Below are 20,459 nucleotides of genomic sequence, written 5' to 3'. Positions count from 1 at the left end.
TAAGGATCCCCTAGCTAGAGGCTCTGGAGGAGGAGCCTCAACTCCTTGTTCCTGAACATGGCCGCTGCTGTGGCCACGCCCCCTCAGTCTTGGCTTGCAGGGGCTCCTGGGTTGGCTAGCTGGTCCCAGAACACTGCTACCTATTGCTTCCACACCTATTCTGGAGGGGTGCCCAGTAGCCAGATTCACCCAGAATCCTCTGAGTGCGCCAACCCTCCCCTCCTAGTCTCACAGGCCTTCCACGGAGGGATCCACAGGCAAGGCCTGGAGACTCTGCTCCAAATGCATCCGCTTGATGGCACTGTTGCTCCTGAAATGCCAACCACCCCCTTAGGAGTGGCCTCTCCCTCCGCCCTTTGGGCGTTGAAAAACCCCCTTGGAGGCCCAAGAGCCTTCTAAGCCCTCCAAGCCTGGTTGGCTTCACAGGGGTGTTGTGGGATGCAGAGTCTCCTCTTTGGGGACTTTTCCTCAACAGTAGGAGTATACAGATTAGCACATGTAAAGGATGCTGTCCATCTGTTAAATTAAAAGTGGGAGAACCTTTCTGTATCTGTGGATGCCTGGCTAGCAGGTTATTTATTTTAGGAACCTTAGGGCCAGTAGTTTAAGTAAGCAGAAAGGCTCATCACTGTGTTAAACCACAAGCTTCAATCCCAGCAAATTACTCTATGAAGTGACTAAATGGTCACAGTGGGTTACATCACAGTGGCTTTGCAGTATGAAGTCCAGAGCATCTGTACATTTAGCCTTATTTCTACTAAGGATAGGTAGTGTGGCTGGATAGGATTTTTTTTTTAATGGAAGTAGAAGAAGAGTGGTTTGTTTTTGTTTTCTTTTGTTTGCCATATTTTTCCTGCTGCATTCTTACTGAGGGAACTTAATTCACATCTGTGGCAAAGGTATTCAACAGTGTTTTCTTTCCTTTTCGGTTCACAGTTTGGTAAGAAAGTCAGAGGGCGTGATCAACAGCTCATACATTGCCTCGGTGTGGACCCAGAGAGCAAGCACAGAGGAAGAGCAAACACTGACTTCACACTTCTGATGGGTATGTAACACATGCCTCAGTTGTGCTTTGATCCTATTTCCCCCTTCTCTACAGTAGGCTCCTGTCTTAAGGCAGGTTTGTCACCGACTTTCCTTGGGTTTGTCTCTGGCTAGTAGTGTGTTCAGGTATTTGTTGTTGTTATTCAGTCACTGAATCGTGTCCAGACTCAGTCGTGTCCAACTATTTGTGACCCCATGGACTGTAGCCCAGCAGAGTTCCTGATCCTTCATCATCTCCTGAAGCTTGTTCAAATTCATGTCCATTGAGTCGGTGATGCCATCCAACCAACTCATCCTCTATTGTCCCCTTCTCTTCCTCCGTTCAGTCTTTCAGGTATACTTAGTTGTGTGGCAGTTTTGCACTGAATAATTCTCACGAACACACAGGATTATGAGAGAGCAAGGAGAGCTCATGGAAAACCAACTCCCAGAGAACAGGCTGAGCGCACATTTTATTGGTAACTTATCTTGTAATCCTTAACTAAGAGCAGTAAAGCAAGACAGAGACCAGAACTCTGGGATTAAGTAGGCTTCCTCCTGGAGGTCTGCAGGTAATCACATGAGAGTTGTAAAGATAGGTCTTTGAAGATAAGGGGGTTTGTTTTGTGTGCAGAACAGCATCTAACTAATGCTGATGTGTCAGCCAGAATGTCTAGCTTAAGGCCGGGCAGAGGGGAGGAAGAGCAGGCAAGGAAGAGGGAATGAATAAGATTAAATTCTAGAAGACATTTCTGCAGTTCCCCTCTTCTTGTCTTGTTTTAAATGGCATGTCATTGTTCTTGCCGTCCTTGTTGTTCTTGCCGTAGAAATAGGGTTAGTATAACCTCATTATGCATAAGGCGAGAAAATAATCAGTTCTCAGACTAAGAACAGAACACAAAGAATAATTATGAATAACATAAAAAGGAAAAACCATGACTTCAAATTGAGACTGGAAGACCAATTCTTAGGATTAAGCCTGGTAGTAATGTCAGAGAGAGTCTGAATAGTGGCATCACAAGTATGTTGATGAAGAGATCTGATCTGGTCGTGGAGAACATTTTGTAAATGTGTGACAGAGTTGTTAAGAAGAGAATTTGTTTTTTTTAGTTTTAAGCAGGACATTATATACTTTTTTGTTAGCTGTTGAGAATAGAAAAAAAAATACCTCAAGGCTGTGAAAAAAATTTTTAGACCCTTCTCCATAACATATATTCTGGGATGGCATTACATGAGATTAGCCAGAAGTTGAATGGTTCTATGAAGATCTACAAGACCTTCTAGAATTAACACCCCAAACAGATGTCCTTTTCATTACAGGGGACTGGAATGCAAAACTAGGAGGTCAAGAAACACCTTGAGTAACAGGCACATTTGGCCTTGGAGTACAGAATGAAGCAGGGCAAAGACTAATAGAGTTTTGCCAAGAGAACACATTGGTCATAGCAAACACCCTCTTCCAACAACACAAGAGAAGACTCTACACATGGACAACACCAGATCATCAACACCAAAATCATAGTGATTATATTCTTTGCAGCCAAAGATGGAGAAGCTCTATACAGTCAGCAAAAACAAGACCAGCAGCTGGCTGTGGCTCATATCATGAACTCCTTATTGCCAAATTCAGACTTAAATTGAAGAATTGAAGAAAGTAGGGAAAACCACTAGACCATTCAGGTATGACCTAAGTCAAATCCCTAATGATTATACAGTGGAAGTGAGAAATATATTTAAGGGACTAGATCTGACAGACAGAGTGCCTGATGAACTATGGACGGAGGTTCATGACATTGTACAGGAGACAGGAAGCAAGTCCATCCCCAAGAAAAAGAAATGCAAAAAAGCAAAAAGGCTGTCTGAGGAGGCCTTACAAATAGCTGTGAAAAGAAGAGAAGCCAAAAGCAAAGGAGAAAAGGAAAGATATACCCATTTGAATGCAGAGTTCCAAAGAATAGCAAGGAGAGATAAGAAAGCCTTCCTCAGTGATCAATGCAGAGAAATAGAGGAAAACAATAGAATGGGAAAGACTAGAGATCTCTTCAAGAATATTAGAATTACCAAGGGAACATTTCATGCAAAGATGGGCTCAATAAACGACAGAAATGGTATGGACCTAACAGAAGCAGAAGATATTAAGAAGAGGTGGCAAGAATACACAGAAGCACTATACAAAAAGGATCTTCACAACCCAGATAATCACGATGGTGTGCTCACTCACCTAGAACCAGACATCCTGGAATATGAAGTCAAGTGGGCTTTAGGAAGCATCACTATGAACAAAGCTAGTGGAGGTGATGGAATTCCAGTTGAGCTATTTCAAATACTAAAAGATGATGCTATGAAAGTGCTGCACTCAATATGCCAGCAAATTTGGAAAACTCAGCAGTGGCCACAGGACTGGAAAAGGTCGATTTTCATTCCAACCCCTAAGAAAGGCAATGCCAAAGAATGCTCAAACTACCGCACAATTGCACTCATCTCACACACTAGCAAAGTAATGCTCAAAATTCTCCAAGCCAGGCTTCAACAGTATGTGAACCGTGAACTTCCAGATGTTCAAGCTCGATTTAGAAAAGGCATGGGAACCAGAGATCAAATTGCCAACATCAGCTGGATCATCGAAAAAGCAAGAGAGTTCCAGAAAAACATCTACTTCTGCTTTATTGACTATGCCAAAGCCTTTGACTGTGTGGATCACAATAAACTGTGGAAAATTCTGAAAGACATGGGAATACAAGATCACCTGACCTGCCTCTTGAGAAACTTGTATGCAGGTCAGGAAGCAACAGTTAGAACTGGACATGGAACAACAGACTTGTTCCAAATAGGAAAAGGAGTACGTCAAGGCTGTATATTGTCCCCCTGCTTATTTAACTTATATGCAGAGTACATCATGAGAAACGCTGGGCTGGTTGAAGCACAATCTGGAATCAAGATTGCCAGGAGAAATATCAATAACCTCAGATATGCAGATGACACCACCCTTATGGCAGAAAGCGAAGAAGAACTAAAGAGCCTCTTGATGAAAGTGAAAGAGGAGAGTGAAAAAGTTGGCTTAAAGCTCAACATTCAGAAAACTAAGATCATGTCATCTGGTCCCATCACTTCACGGAAAATAATGGAGAAACAGTGGAAACAGTGTCAGACTTTATTTTTTTGGGCTCCAGAATCACTGCAGATGGTGATTGCAGCCATGAAATAAAAAGATGCTTAATCCTTGGAAGAAAAATTATGACCAACTTAGACAGCATATTAAAAAGCAGAGACATTACTTTGCCAACAAAGGTCTGTCTAGTCAAGGCTATGATTTTTCCAGTAGTCATGTATGGATGTGAGAGTTGGACTATAAAGAAAGCTGAGCACCAAAGAATTGATGCTTTTGACTGTGGTGTTGGAGAAGACTCTTGAGAGTCCCTTGGACTGCAAGGAGATCCAACCAGTCCATCCTAAAGGAGATCAGTTCTGAGTGTTCATTGGAAGGACTGATGTTGAAGCTGAAACTCCAATATTTTGGCCACCTGATGCGAAGAGCTGACTTGTTTGAAAAGTCCCTGATTCTGGGAAAGATTGAAGGCAGGACGAGAAGGGGACGACAGAGGATGAGATGGTTGGATGGAATCGCTAACTCAATGGACATGGGTTTTGGTAAACTCCGGGAGTTGGTGATTTACAGTGAGGCCTGGCATCCTGCAGTCCATGGGGTTGCAAAGAGTTGGACGTGACTGAGCGATTGAACTGAACTGAGCCAGAAGGGATGGGTTAACCCAGAGCTTAAGGCTGTGGAAGTTTTACTTAGACCTTTTTCCATAATATACATTTTTAGCTCAAAAAAAGCAAGTCCTTGAACAAGAGATACTGTTGTCTATGAGGCCTACCCGTCTAAGGCAAAAGAAAGAAAGAATGTTTATCTACTCCTTAAAGGAGCCTTAGGCTTGGAATCCTTAACAACCTGCCTCAGTTAACTCTCTCATTTCCCCCTTTTTTCTTTAGGAGAATATTGTTGTTGAGGGGAAAGGGGCAGAGAAATCTGTCTCTGATTGTTTTCTGTATGCGAGTGGCGCCAACCCTAAGTTGTTGTATCCCTTAAAAAGTAAAAACACAGAATTATTGTAATCAGCAGTCCAAGCAAGCATTTCTTTTAGAAGAATGAGTCTGAAACCCAATGTAGACAGGTGTTTTAGGTAGCCAGTTGTCACCATTAAAAGTTTTAGTGTTTTCCTAGGTATGAGAAGATGTAAGAATTTAGGCTTAAGAAATAATTTTTCTGAAAATATCTGACTATCTGAAGGTCTATTTTGTCCATTTTTCCCAGAACACAGAGTGAGTGCCTAATTTTTTACTTCCATCCTGAATTCTTTTCAGGGGATGTTGTCATGATTTAATATTTGTAGAGGCAGATGGCAAGTTCCAGTTTTTAGTTACAGGGCCCCTTTAGTCACAGGGCCCCTTTATGGCCAAGAGTTTGACCATAGTTTGGGGGCATTTTATAGCTGTTGTGTCTCATGGTGTTGGGAAGGCTCATTCCCAGGTCTGTCGAAGATTATACTGACAGGCCATTCAGTGTGTTGTGTTTGGATTAGGCCCTGTGAGTAGTAAAGTTCTCTGGACCACACCTGTCTTATTAGCTTCTTGGTCCAGGAAAAATATTTCCTCTTTTTATATATGTATATAGAATCACACTATTATAATCATTGATTTTATATGGAACTGTATACCATCATTATATCAGTAGCTCAGTCACACATTTGGCAATGTAAGGGACAACACTTTTTGAAACAGGTAATATAGAAAACAATATAATATAGTTAGCAGTAATAGTAAAATCATAAGTAAGAACTTAAGTCAAGAACTTCCATTAGGTATAAGTGATTATCTTCAGGTCATCTGATTTGGTTTGTTAAATGACTATAGCCTGCTGTTAACCTCCTGGTTGTACATCTTAGAGCATCTGATCTTTATTTAAAGATTGGTCATTGAGATAAGCTTTAGAAACAAACCTAGAGTGTCCTTTTTAATAAATTAATTAAACCCCTTAGTGATATAGCATAACAACAAGGAACTATCTCAGAAGTGAGTCCTAGTAAATACAGGGACCTTAATTAACAAAACTAATATTTAGTGAAACATAATAGATTCCGTAGGTCTGACATCAGTTGGGTGGATTTTTCTTTTAGAGCTCCCCAGTATACCTTGAGAGTTTTGTATTTGTGGGGAGACAGTCTTTTTACCTTGATAAGGCTATTCAGAACCCAAGTGTCTCTAATTTCTGGAGGGATGCTGCTGCTGCTGCTGGAGGGATGAGGTAGAGAGAAAAGAAAAATGTTTTACTTTTACCCACAGGTGTAAATCACTAAATGATTTTAAACCATCAGTAACTTGAAAAGAGCTTCTTTATATCTGAAAACAAAGATTAGAAGCCAGTAATATGTGAGACAAAGTCATGAAAATTGTGATCATACTTAGCAGTCTGTTTAATCCCATGTAACTGACCCCTTTGTTCTGTTGTCCCTGCGTGAGGACTGAGGGCATCAGTGAAAGTGATAGTCTCCAAGAAGCTCATGAAGTTTTTGTCAATGTCTGTACAACCTGTCCTGCAAAGTGGGTGCCCCAGTCACTGGAGATTGTAGAAGACACATTTTAACTTTTTTTTTTCCATTGTGAGACACTAACACTGTAGCCAGGAAAGGCTTTATCTTATCAAATAAAAGTGAAGTTTGTCAGAGAGCTGGGAAAAGCCAAGCGGCTGTCTTGGACTGCCCACAGCCCTGACTGTTTGATTTACAGCCATTGTTTATCCATTTTAAATTTCCTGATGAGGGGTTAACTTTGTGGAAGCAGAAAGAGCTTTGTCTTAGTGTGCCATAGTCTGTTATCAAAAGGCACTTTTTAAGAAAACTTTGTTTTTTATCAGGGAGAGAAAACCAAATTCCAGTCTGGTACCAGCTTACCAGTTAACAAACAAGCAAAATTCGTTAATCTTATAAAAGTCTTTTGCATAAATCTTGAAGCAGCAGTATTCTTGCAAAGGCATCAGAGTGAAACCATAGAAGGCATGTTTAAAATCTGATTAAATTGCGATTGACAGAGTAACCTGGTCATTGCTGTGACTTGTAACACTTTAACACGATAACTAGAATTAAAACTGACAACATTTTGCCAGGACATATCAGATTTTCATGAATTCCACGTAATTTTTAAGATATCTACATTAGTAACATCAACCATACAAGATAACTTGAGAAGATTCATCATTCCTCCAACAATACTTCCCATGTAATTTAACATGTCAAATGAACTTAGGTAGTTAAGTATCTCCTTTGGGACGTCTCAGGGGCCCTCTGAAGCATCCCAAAGTTAGCTAGAAGTCAAGTTATTTAGGAAGTTTTGTTGATAAATTCAAAAGGGTTTAATGACACTCAAATAGGATCATATAGGTCACTGTGAAACAATAGTTATTCACTTAGCCAAAGTAACAGAAAGGATTTCAAAGGTAAATATGGAACAGATCAATTAAGAGGTAAAGAAACTTAAATCAATTATTAGAAGCAGTTCAACATTTGAAGATAGTATGGCTTCTTAATAGAGAGAAAAGCCAAATTCAAGTTTTTCTACCAGCTTACTTTTAAACTCCAGAGAAGGCAATGGCACCCCACTCCAGTACTCTTGCCTGGAAAATCCCATGGATGGAGGAGCCTGGTAAGCTACAGTCCATGGGGTCTCTTAAGAGTCGGACGACTGAGCGACTTCACTTTCACTTTTCCCTTTCATGCACTGGAGAAGGAAATGGCAACCCACTCCAGTATTCTTGCCTGGAGAATCCCAGGGACAGCGGAGCCTGGTGGGCTGCCGTCTATAGGGTCGCACAGAGTCGGACACGACTGAAGCGACTTAGCAGCAGCAGCAGCAGCAGCACTTTTAAACTCATTTAGGTAAACTTAATTAAATTTATTTTCGTCAGTCCTAATCATGCACAAAAACTCTTTTCTCAGGGTCCACTTTCCACAAACCTTCTAATCACTTTCTGTACCCATCACTCTGTTCTCTCATCTTGAAATAGCCACATGTAAGTCAGACCTACTTCCTTTTCCCTTCATAAAATGTAATTTCATTCCTCATACCTTCTTTATTAAAAACATACATCCTATTTTACTTAAGCAACCAGGAACTGATCTTTATATTAGCATTCTATAGATTGGTGAACATAAATACCAGTGATAATTTCTAAAAAGACCTTTGCTTTCTTATAGAAAACATTTCAGGATGGCACCAAACATGTTAATAGTCCAAAATCTCTTTAGTTTCTCTGTATGAAGAAGTTAGTATTTAGTAATTAATGTTTTTAGAATCCTATTTTATTTGGAAATGACCTATTCAATAAACTTTCATCACTTAGTTTAACATAACCCTGGAAATTCAGGTTACCAAAACCTGAAGAGACTATTTTAAACAGACATTCTTAAAGCATAATTATTCTTAATAGAGTTTTATCTAAAAGCTCATATCTCATTTACTTTTTTTTTTCAGAACTTTCTTCCAAGTCCTTTCCTTGCTGACAAACTTGTAACAGATATAACAATATTTAACTTATGTTAAACCTAGGCACAATGAAAAAAATATGCTTAATGTTAATGACTCTTAGACATGTCTATATTAGATTAGCAAACAAATGTTAATATTGCATATTTCCTAGCTCACGTCAACCTGAAATTCATTTAGGTTGTTTCTCTTGTATGATTTATAAGCGCTTACCTTTTTTTTTAGACCAATTAAATTAGAGCTCATTCACAACTTAACTTCAGCATTAACAAAGAAACAAAGATACACACTGAGACATACATAAATCCACACAGACAAACAGAAATCTTATAGTTTTTCACTTGAGAATTAAAATGTCTCTTTGCCCTTTTTTTTTTCTCTTGGCTTGAAGTTCTACTAATTTGCTCACAGCTGGAGTCTTAGACCGAATGGGCTTAGATGTAATAGGAGGAGCAGGTGGAGGTAACTCCGGAGGAGGAATAAGAGCAGCCCAAGGAGTCTCAGGCTCTTCTATGGCAGAAACCACAATACAACATAAATTCCAAGTATTTAGATGCTGTACATTAACAATACCTACACCATTTCTTAACCAATGAGCTATTCGCTCCCAATGATACACTTTCGAAGAACCTTCTTGTGGATACCAAGGACAACGGGTATAAATCACCGTAACAAGTTTAGTTAAGTCTGAGTCAGACACCTTCGGAGAAGGCAGTGGCACCCCACTCCAGTACTCTTGCCTGGAAAATCCCATGGATGGAGGAGCCTGGTAGGCTACAGTCCATGAGGTCGCTAAGAGTCGGACACGACTGAGCGACTTCACTTTCACTTTTCCCTTTCATGCACTGGAGAAGGAAATGGCAACCCACTCCAGTATTCTTGCCTGGAGAATCCCAGGGACGGCGGAGCCTGGTGGGCTGCCATCTCTGGGGTCGCACAGAGTCAGACACGACTGAAGTGACTTAGCAGCAGCAGCAGACACCTTACCACCAGCAGCGACAAGCAGAAAAGAAAGCTGATGCTCATGCGCAAGCTGTTGAGGAGAGTTACCCATATTACCCATATTGGAAAGTGAAAGCGTAAGTACTGTGCCTCTAGAATACTTCGTTCCCTCGCTAGCCTTCAAGGCTGTAGTTCCCACCTGGATGAGCGGACCTACTTTTCCCTTGCTCTCACATTTAAGAAACGGGTGCAAAGCAGACCTTCAGGTGGTGCCTGTTTGGGTGCCATTTGTGGCAGTTTTGCACTGAATAATTCTCACAAACACACAGGATAATGAGAGACAGCACAGGGAGAGCTCATGGAAAAGCAACTCCCCAAGAACATACTGAATGCGTATTTTATTGGTAACTTATCTTGTAATCTTTAACTAAGAGCAATAAAGCAAGACAGAGACCAGAACTCTGGGATTAAGCAGGCTTCCTCCTGGAGGTCGGCAGGTAATCACATAAGAGTTGTAAAGAAAGGACTTGGTAGATAAGGGGGTTTGTTCTGCGTGCAGAACAGCATCTAACTAGAACAGCATCTAACTAATGCTGATGTGTCACCCAGAATGTCTAGCTTAAGGCTGGGGGTGGTGGTGGTGGGGTGGGGGAGAGCAAGCAAGGAAGAGGGAATGAATAAGATTAAATTCTAGGTGACATTTCTGAGAAAGCAATAAAACATGGTTCCCACATAGTCACTATCGTTGTTCATTGTAATGATCAGAAGAGTTCTGCCTGTGCAATTCAAATATCAGCCTATTTGTAAGTTCTGAACTCAGTTTAAACTCAAAGCCCAGAAAAGGCCATTATTTTACTTGAGCCGATTTCACACATCTGATAGGTATGGAACAGAACTCCCAGGTGTTGTGTTTTACTCCTGTGCTTTATACAAAGATGAGTTTCTGAAGTGTTTTACTCGAGTTTATACTTAATGCTAAGGTGGAGCAAAGGCAGGGTTACTTCAGTAACCTGAGACCTTTTAAAGCTATCAAAGTAGCCTTCCTGCAGGAAGGGCAAGGATCCCCTAGCCAGAGGCCCTGGGGCAGGAGCTTCAGCTCCTTGTTCCTGAACATGGCAGCTGCCGAGGCCACGCCTGCGAGGGCTTGACAGCCAGGGGCTCCTTGGTGGGCGAGCCCGGCCCCAGAACACCACTACCCGTTGTTCCCACGCCTGCTCTGGTGAGGTGCCAGGTAGCCTGTTTCGCCCAGGATCTTCTGAGTGCTCCAAATTTTCCCTTCCTTCCCTCACAGGCCTTCCCCAGTGGGATCCACAGGCAGGGCCTGGAGGCTGTGCTCAAAAAGCATCTGCTTGATGGCACTGTTGCTCCATAAATGCCAGCCACCCTCTCCAGCATGCCCTCTGCCTCTGCCCTTGCAGGTCAAAAAAGCCCATGGAAGCCCAGGAGCCTTAAGCGCGCCAAGCTGTGTTGGCCCCTCTTGTGTGTTGGGGGAAGCAGTATCTCCTCCTTTGGGGCTTCACCTTGGCAGGAGAAACGTGCTGATAAGGACATCCAAAGGAAGCTGTTCATCTGTGTGTCCATCTTCACAGCCCTCTAGGAGATTTTGAGTCCTCATGTCCTTCCACACACGTCCCCACCCTGTTTCCTTGCAACCAGGACCCTGTTTCTGCACCCTTGGGGACGTGCATCCATCTGTATCATCTCGGGTAGAATCCTAGCTCTCTCGGGACACTGATTCAAAGCTGGAGGTGGCACAAGGACCGGAGTTTGTCCTCTTTGCTACTTGATTGCCTGTCTGCTATTCTCATCCAGCTACCTCATGTGGCTTACAGGCTCAGGAGCGGGCCCAAGAGAGGGTCTAGACCACTATGGCAGCTGGAGAAATTGACAGGGACCCAGGGAACTGTGGTAGATTGCTCACCTCCAGGGGTCTCTAGGCAGTCACTTTGCAGGGTTGGGGGGGGCGTTGTTGGATAGGAGTTCATGGGACAGGTGTAGATCCTAGTGGCTCTTGCCATCCACACAGACAAATGGCCCTTGATGAGGGCCAGTTGTTCAGCAGACCCTTTTGGGGAGCTCTCCATGGGAGTCTGTCAGTACTCTAGCTTCAAATCCCCCACTTGTTGGTCAGTTCCTTCACTTGTTCCTTCCTCCATTCGTACATACAAATGAACCCAAATGTGAGTATGTTATATGTATGTCATATATAAACGTGTACACTTCAATAGCATGTACATGTGAGCATGTTATATGTATGTCGTGTGTAAACATATATGTACACTTAGATAGCATGTACATAATGTCCCTTCTCTTATGTTCTGGGTGACCACCCTCAGGGGTGCCACTATGGATAGAAATTTCTGCCAGTCAAAGCCAAGGCCCTCACCTTTGCCCAGTGGCCGCTCCCAAGTTGTCCCTCTGCCTTCCAAACATCCCCCTCGCAGTGGGAAACACATGTAACTTTGCTGTGTGTGTGCTTCCAGGGTTGAATGTAGGTTAAAGTAAGGGGACGCAGAGGGCTGCATGCATTTCGCCTGCTCCCAGGCTGCAGTAGGCTCATGTAGTGATGTGTACTCTCTTGTGTATGGCTGCTCTCACAGCATTATAGGTTCCCCTGGCCTGGGTATATGTGTGCAGAGGCTGTGTCCTGTGCTGCTTGGTCCCCTCTATTTCTTTTCTGACACCTGCCCAGGGTCAGATGCCCTTGTCTGTGCCTGGCGGTAGGAGCACAGGGTATTTCACGTGTTCCTTCTCTTTGGATGGGGGCGGGGGGCTCCCATCTTGTTCCTTCCTCCCATCTTCTATCTTCCACAGAACTGGCTACAAGGGGTGAGCCACAGAGTCGTGGTTGCTGGAGTGCCACTGTGGGACAGGATTCATTTTCTAGCATCAGCATCCACCCAGAGGAAAACACAAGGGTGAATGATCACTTGGCCACATCCCAGAGCACACGCCCTTATCCCCGAAAAGTCAATATGATGGATCTGTGTACAGCAAGACAGGAAATGTGTCGGTGCCCATATACCTGTGTCTCATAGGAGCTGCTGGTCACTTGTGGAGGACTCACGCAAGACATCTGTCGGTGTCCCAGCATAGTCCCACTGGTGCAGAGCCAAGGAGACAAGCTCTGCGCCTGTAAATGCCATGGCCGTGGCTGTGGTTCCCACTGAAAAGAGATTGTGGGGGAAGGTACCATCAAGGGTTTCACCCGACACGCTTCTTTCTGTACGAACTGCTTCTGTCTCACGGCCTGGGATGGCACTTGTGCAATTTCCAAAGGATGGGTGGAGATGGCTTTTCACACTTGTGTTTATTCAGAAGTTTTGGTTGACCTGGGGTGCTGGTATGAATGAATGAATAGTAACCAAAGACATTCTCGAGGTTGCCTGGACAGGGGTGTACGCGGGGCCCCTTGTTAATAAGCTGCACCGGGGTGGTCCCACACTGAGTGAAGGGCATTTGGCTCTTTTTGTTGCACAGGAGGCAGAGTGAAGGAGAGGAACAGGAGGGAAATCGGGACGTCGGTCATCTCTGGGCGCTGGTATTGAGTGAGTGACTGCTCTTTGTTCACTTCCCTACCCTCTTCCAAAAGAATCTGTTTCATCATAGGAGAAAGTCAGTGATGCTGGTAGTTCAGCAAGCTTCAAGGAGGGACTCCCAGGTAGGGTTGTGGTATGGGGACACCGGTGTACTGTGCCAAAATTCTCAGCCATACTTGAAAAGGCTCTCGAGTCAGGGCCTGATTGGGGAGCTGCAAGAAGGAGACGCATAGGTGAGCATCTAGATCATCTGTGTAGCATTACCCTAGGTGATGGTTACATACAAGTTGCAGTCAGCATCCTGCAGGCACAGGGAGAGTGGAAAAGGATTAGGCCTGGGCCTCTGGCAGCTGCACCAGGACTTGGTTTGAGCTCCAGCCTCCATGAAGCCAGCCGCCTGGGACGTGTTCACTGTGCTCTCACAAGAAGCAGCAGTCCCAGCCCAGCCTGACGTGGGGGACGGGGTTGGAGATCCTTTGAGGAGAGCCAGGCCTCTTGAGCTTTGGGCCTCTGTTGCTATGAGTGGAGCCCTTTACACCTATTCGTTGCATCCTCTCCTGATGACTCTTAGGCCCAGTCTCTCCACTGTGGCCCTCTGCCAAGCAAGGTAGGCCTTGGGAATCTGCTCTTTCAGGATTATTAAGAAGGTGCCCCCCAGCTGGGTGGCATGGAGGTTTGGAACAGTGTGGGGGGGGTTGGTGGTGGTGGTGTGCCCATCGAGGCAGCCCATTGTAGGTCTGTCTCCTTGTGCTCCCCAAGTCTGCCTCTGGACAAAGCGAGGAACGTGAAAGTGTGAAGCCTCCAAGAGATGTACTTCCCTTCCTCAGTGTGGAAATGTGGCCTGAGTGTGTGTGCGCATCACCAGCAACTGGAGGTGTTTTCTTTCCATCTCTGTTTCTTCTTTCTTCCTCTTGTCTTCTCTCGAAACAGTCTTGCCATGAGGAGGATGCCTCCTGCTGTGGCTCAGAGTATTTGCAGGCCTTTCCAGGCGGGCTGGTGAGGGTGTGGCACTGTGGTTTAGCAAGATGTCGGACACTGGTTGGCAGCCTGGCTGACATTTCATGGTTAGGAAAGGGCGGAGGCAGGGTCCCAGCAAGGGCAGACTAACATTTCTCGGGCACCTCTGCCTTCAAGAGGAACCCATCTGGCCATTCCAAGAGCCCTTCTTGGGAAGATCTGGGCGTTGAGTCAAGTCCTTGGTCTAGGTTCTAGTCTCTAGGCAGGAGGAAAGCAGCAGCCATGCCACCTGCAAAAGGAGCCTTCGGCTGTCCCTTCCCTCCCCTGCACCCCACCCCACTTGGCTCTCCTGTAGGGTAACCCAGGGACAGGGACGGAATACGTATGCTCCTTGCACTCTGCTCTGGGGACCAGGAGGCATTGGACCCCTCAGGTCTGGGTTGCCGTACAACTCCTGTCCAGTCACGTGTGCCAGAAAGGAAAAGGCCTCTCAAGACGTGAAGTTGCCTGTCTTACACAGAGTGGATCCCATCTGTGTGCAATAAAGGCTGCAGGCAGACAGCTGCATGTCTGCATCTGCACAGGTTGCGGTTGGAATAGAGAGAACACCCCTGAGCCAGGCTCATCTTTGTTGCGGAAGACCTCCACCCAACACGATGGGGCTCTTTTGAGCTTTCCTCTCAGCTTGAGAGTTTGGCCAATGCCTGGAAGCGTAGGACATTCAGAGTTACAGAAAGAGAGGAAGACGTGCTCAGAGAAAATTGAGGGAAAAGGAGAGAACCTCCTCATGTCATGTCACATCACGTCACGTCACACCGGTTCAATCCAACAGGAGGATGCAAGGTGCTTCTGGAGGCGGTGGTGGACCAGAGCTCCAGTCTCTTTCCACAGCCTCCCAGCTGGAGCACTTGGCATCCAGAGTGTGTTCCTTCAGCCAATGTGGGTGGGTACTGGGGGTGGTGGCAGTGCCTCCAGTGGCAGCCCCTGCCCTGTACCCAACTGGGCAGGTGCTGAGAGGGCACTTAAGGGCAGGAGCTTGTGCCTACCCTACATACCCCAATACACCAGAAAGAAACCAAGGTGCGTCCCCAGTGGCTCCTAGCCACCTAAAGTGTAAACCACACTGAGTTGGCAGGAGCCTACCAACCACAAGCACACACAAACACACACACACACACACCCTTCCTTGGGTGGCTCCCATCTCTGGCCTCATCCTGGGTGTTGTCAGAAGACTGACCTGTTCTGGGGTCTCTGGGGCAGCACCCATGGCCACTCTGGACTGACTCGTGTGTGCCACCATCCATGCCTGAATACCCCGAGGCCCTTGTAGGAGAGCCAGGTCCTTGGTGGCCACCCATCGTCATTCCACAGTAAGTCTATATCACTGTTGACCCCCAACCGGTGCTACCGGGCCAACATCCTTTGTGTCCCTCAGTGACCCGTGAGAATGGGGCTCTCCAGGCACTGGCCGGGCGTGACTCGATCTGTGTGCCCACACTCAGGATGTTTCCTGAAGTTTTAGGCAGATGTAGGTGCTAAAGACACTGCTGCGGGTCCACTGCAGGGTGCCTGCATGGGGAGTCTTCGCTCTTTTGTGATGAGGGTAGACTGAGAGGATGCCATGGAGAACGGGCCCTGCAAACTGGAGTGCCAGACTTTGAGGCATCAGCATCAAAGGAGTGCCCCTCTGAAGTGGCCACACTGTTGAGCCATCTCTCTTTGGCCAGGTTGGACAGGGCTTGGTGTTTCTTTTTTTCCTCAGTAAAGGGCTGAGAGAGACATCTTAGGGTGAGGGAAGGGGACGGGCAGGTGGCCATTTCTGGTGCAATGCTGCCATCAACAGGACAAAGGATCCACCAAATACACGAACCCTGTACTGTCCCTTCCTGGGGAGGACTGATAAGGGATTGAAGGGACAAGGGACAGTGGCCTCCAGGAATTGCAGAGCTCTGCCAGAGGAGGTGTAGGAAGCAGGCCCCAGGGCTGGGTGGGGTCATGGAAGCTCTGGGACGTTACCAGGACAAGGGGCACAGCCAGGGTGCCTGCCCTGTGGGGTACAGGAAGTGGAGTCTCCATGGACCCTGATGTCCACCATGTCTGGGCAGGACTAGAGGAAGCTGCTCTGAAGGAACCCAGTGTGGGGCTGCGGACATTGCCCCACCGGCTCCTTCCCCTGGGAGCCAGAGCAGGATGCGCCTGGGTGGACTCAGAGCCCCAGAAGCCTCTCTCTGGGCTGCGATGCGGCCCAGGCAGAGACCACCCTGGACAACTGGAGTTCCGCTGCCATCGGGGGCAGAGGCAGGCCTAGTGACCTGCCAGTGCAGGCCACTTCTGTCCAGTGCAGATGACATGTGGATCCTGGCTACTCAGCGCCAAAGGAACCTGAAGCCCAAGGATGGCTCCCACTCAGCCTCCAAAGGGAACGGTACTCTCCCGACACAGGAGACACCGCAGAAGGCACCCTTGACCTGTTCTGAAAAATCTCATCAGCAGGTGCGGTGTCATCTTCCAGGGTGTCCAGGATTCTGGCCCTGGCCAGTCTTGTCCCCAGGGCTCCCGGAGCCACCTCCCAGGGAGCAGAGAAGAGCCTAGCCAAATGGATCTCTGGGCCATGTGTTTGCAGGCTTCAGCTTTCTCCTCAAAAGGCCCTGAGCCTCAGTTCAGCGATGAGAGGAGGACGGGCCCTACCTTCCATTCAGCCCTGGCTCTCCAGGTCTCGACCCTGTGCTTGCACCTGCAGCCCAGGCAGGACATCAAGAAGAAGAGATCTGAAGAAACTGCCTGAAGCTCACCTCTGTTGCACCGAGAGAAACGCCTCCCGCTTCCCCTCTCTTTCAAGACCACCACTCGTTCAGCTTGTCTGCCAAGGCCAGGAGCCTGGTGCTTCCTGCCAGGCACAGGGCTCTGCCTTCTAGTCCCTGGCTGACCCAAAATGCCACTTCTGCAGCAAGCTCTGGGGCGGCTCATGCCTGCCCTTTACTTGGCACTAACCTACCTGAGGGGTGGGGGGTGGGGTGGTTTTTTGGTAAGGGACAGGGCTGAGAGGGGATGCCTTCCAACTGGAAGGAAATTTCCATGCGGGAACACTACCTCTTCCAAACATACCCCCTTGCTTTCACCCCTCCTCGAAGGGTGCTGAATCCCACCCCATGCCCCTTCTTTCACACTACAGAGTTGCCTGAAATGTCAGGTGAGGTTATGTGGGCAAAGCCTCCCTTAGGACCAGGCCCTGACGAACCTATGGGGTCTGATGGGTCAGTTGGCACAGGTGGTCTCCTTGTGCCTCTGTGCCCAGGACCAATGTCTGCACATGCAGAACATGGAGCCCTTTGTGAAAAATCACAGCAGTCCTCCCCAAGAAGAGGACCTGGGTCCTCCACGGGAAGGGGCCTGAGGAGTAGGGACTCCCCTGGTTTCACAGTTCCGTTCCTGAAATAGAATGCCAGGGAAAACAGACCTGAATCCCCTCACTGCCTGAGGACGGTTTCGCCCAATTCAGCTTCAGCATACTGCTCTGGGGCCAGCTTCATCCCACCATGAGTGGGTCTGGATACCCTGTGTCATAAGGCAGAGGAAGGGCTTCATGGGATCCTGTGGGGCATGGGACCCAGACTCCTTGGCAGTAGCAAAAGTAAACAAAAACTCAACTCCCACCTGGACATAAAGTGCACGTGCATTTGTCTGGGTCTGGGACCAAGCAAAATTCTGCATCCTATCTGCTGGATGTTTGTCCCTGACAGGGTGGCCACCTCTTCCCCTTTTGGCTTTGTCCATGGGGGCCAGGCACAGTGTCTCTGCCTGGGCAACAGTTACTGGGTCACCAGTGGCCCTGAGACCCCAGGGACCCCACTGGTGGACCTCTCTCCTGCAGGACAGGCGAGGATCCCCTGGCCAGAGGCCCTGGGCTGGAGCTTCAGCTCCTTGTTTCTGAATATGGCGGCTGCTGAGGTCAAGCCCCCAAGGGCCTGGCAGCCATGGGCTCCTCCATGGGAGAGCCAGGCCCCAGAACACCACTGTCTGTTGCTTCCACACCTGCTCTGGAGGGGTGCCCGGCAGCTAGGTTTGCCCAGAATCCTCTGAGCGCTCCAGACACCCCTTTGCTCCCCTTACAGGCCTTTCCCAGCAGGATCCACAGCCAGGGCCTGGAGGCCAGGCTCAAAAATCTTCTGCTTGATGGTGTTACAGAAGCGAGTACTCAAAAAACCAAGCAGCATACTTGGAGAGTTGGAGAACTCAAGTTTATTATGCCAGTGGGCCCAGAGGAGTTAACATTCCAAGCTCTGAGCCCCGAACAAAGGGGTTACAGAGTTCTTATACACGGACAGGCATGATTAAGCAGGTTTGTGGGTTTGCAGGGGCTGGGCGATTGCAAACAGCAGTACAAGGGTGAGTGAGATAAGCTCCAGTTCCTAGTATTTTGAGTCCCCACTTTCTGAGACCTACGTGATCCAGACTTTGCAAGGAGCAAGCTGAGTTACAGAGGCAGAGGAGGAAGTTATGTAAAATTTTAACCTTTCCTCTTCAATGGCACTGTTGCTGCAGAAATGCCATCCACCCTCTGGAGCATGGCCTCTCCCTCCGCACTTTGCAGGTGAAAAAAAGGCCCATGGAGGCCCAAGAGTTCCAAGTGGTCCACAGGAATTTTGTGAAAAGAGGTGTCTCTTCCTTTAGGGGCTGCTCCTTGAGAGTAAGAACATAGCTAAAGGTGAAGGAGGAAAGGAACAGGCCGCACTGACTCCATCTTGAGAAGGAAACTCCCTCTTGCGTTCTCGGTGAACTTTGGACTATATGCCTGGTAGCCATGGAGACGACATAGGTACAGCGGAACAGGCCTCCCAAACTGATAAACACCAGATTCCATACCAAGATTTCCTGTCACCAGAAAGAATGTAGTAATCCCCTATGTAGTCAGTCACCTTTGTGATCTTTATGGCACCCATTGATGTAGGCTACAATATATAACTAGCTGACCCTTCTGATTATGAATCATGACTGTAACCTGATTGTATCTCCCTTTGACATTTTCCAGAGTAGGATTGAGGAATTCGGGGATGTGGGCTTGTGCACGTACAATTAGGGTATATAAGGTTTTCACAAAAATTGGTTGGGGTCCCTGGCTAAAGAGGAAACTCTGCCTCAGACCTGCCGTTGTAATAAACTGCACTCTGCTCTCCACGTTGTCCTTCTGAGTGACTTTGCTTCCCAGAGCATTTGGCTACAACAAAAGGACATGCAAAGGAAGCCATCCATCTCTGGGTCCATGTCCACAGCATTCTAGGAGATTCTGAGTCCACATGGCCTGATCCCAATTTCCTGGAGACTGGGATTGTGATAGATTCTGTCACTTTGTTATTATTGGTCAGGATTAGGGCCAGAATTCCCTTGATGATTTACATAATTAGTGGTTGGTTGAAGACCTATGCTTCTTGGAATAAATCCAGGTTCTAGCCATGCATACAAAGGGTGTGCTCCTGTAATATGGATCCTTTTGGAATATGTGTAGAGATTGGTCCATACAGAGACTCTTAGGTGGCTCTGTCGTGTTTTCTAACTTGTTTCTAGCTACGTGACTGAGAATGCTGAACAAACCCCAAACTGTCATTTGTCCCTTGTGCCAGGACATTCATCCCTCATGGGAATCAATAAATTAAAAGTGGGAGAATGTTTATCTGTGGATGCAGGGCTAACAGGTTATTTATTTCAGGAACTTAAGGGCCACTAGTTCAGGTAAGCAAAAAGGCTCACTGTGTTAAACCACAAGCCTCAAACCCAGCAAAGTTCTCTAGGAAGTGATTAAATGGTCACAGTGGGTTACATCACAATGGCTTTATAGTATAAAGTCCAGGCCATCTGTACATTTGGGCTTACTTCTAACAGTAGGTAGTGTGGCTGGATTTTTATTTTTTTAATGAAACAAGAAGACGACTGGTGTGTTGTTATGTTTTGGTTCTTATGTTTTTCGTGTTATGTTCTTCATGTTTCATGAAAGATATTGATCTGCATCAGTGGCAAAGTTATTCAACAGTAGTTTCTTTCCTTTTCAGGAACCAGTTTGGTAATAAAATCAAAGCATGTTATCAACAGCTCGTACATTGTCATGGTGTGGATCCAGAGAGCAAGCACAGATGAAGAGCAGACACTGACTTCACACTTCTGATGGGTATGTAATACAGTCCTCAGTTCTGCTTTGATTGTTTCCCCCTTCTGTAGAGTAGGCTCCTCTCTCAAGGCAAGTGTCTCACCTGATTTTCTCAGGTTAGTGTATGGTTACTTGTGTTTTCAGATATACTTAGTCGCTATAGTTGTTCATCGGAGAAGGCAATGGCACCCCACTCCAGTACTCTTGCCTGGAAAATCCCATGGACGGCGGAGCCTGGTAGGCTGCAGTCCATGGGGTCGCAAAGATTTGGACACGACTGAGCGACTTCACTTTCACTTTTCACTTTCATGCATTGGAGA

The 20,459-nt window shown here is 46.6% G+C and overlaps 2 long non-coding RNA genes across 3 annotated transcripts in view; one reads left to right on the top strand and one right to left on the bottom strand.

The window, feature by feature from the left end:
• The window catches only part of LOC145536426 (uncharacterized), a 40,765-nt gene that overhangs the window by 10,511 nt on the left and 9,795 nt on the right, over positions 1-20,459 (top strand). The window contains exons 1-3 of one of the 2 annotated variants that reach the window (XR_014075842.1): positions 7,344-8,089; positions 8,551-9,641; positions 20,045-20,160. This is a non-coding gene — a long non-coding RNA (uncharacterized LOC145536426). Of the gene's footprint in view, positions 1-936; positions 1,046-7,343; positions 8,090-8,550; positions 9,642-20,044; positions 20,161-20,459 lie in introns of those variants that run through there. The other variant, XR_014075841.1, reaches the window with a different exon arrangement.
• Positions 18,217-20,459, bottom strand: part of LOC145536425 (uncharacterized) — a 325,058-nt gene continuing 322,815 nt past the window's right edge. The window contains exon 162 of the long non-coding RNA XR_014075840.1: positions 18,217-18,872. This is a non-coding gene — a long non-coding RNA (uncharacterized LOC145536425). The remainder of the gene's footprint in view (positions 18,873-20,459) is intronic.

This window comes from Giraffa tippelskirchi, chromosome X (genome assembly GCF_054371585.1).
Source record: "Giraffa tippelskirchi isolate mGirTip1 chromosome X, T2T-mGirTip1v1.2.pri, whole genome shotgun sequence".
Lineage (NCBI taxonomy): Eukaryota > Metazoa > Chordata > Mammalia > Artiodactyla > Giraffidae > Giraffa > Giraffa tippelskirchi.
Note: the sequence above shows the minus strand (reverse complement) of the source record. Positions and strands in the feature narration are given on the sequence as shown.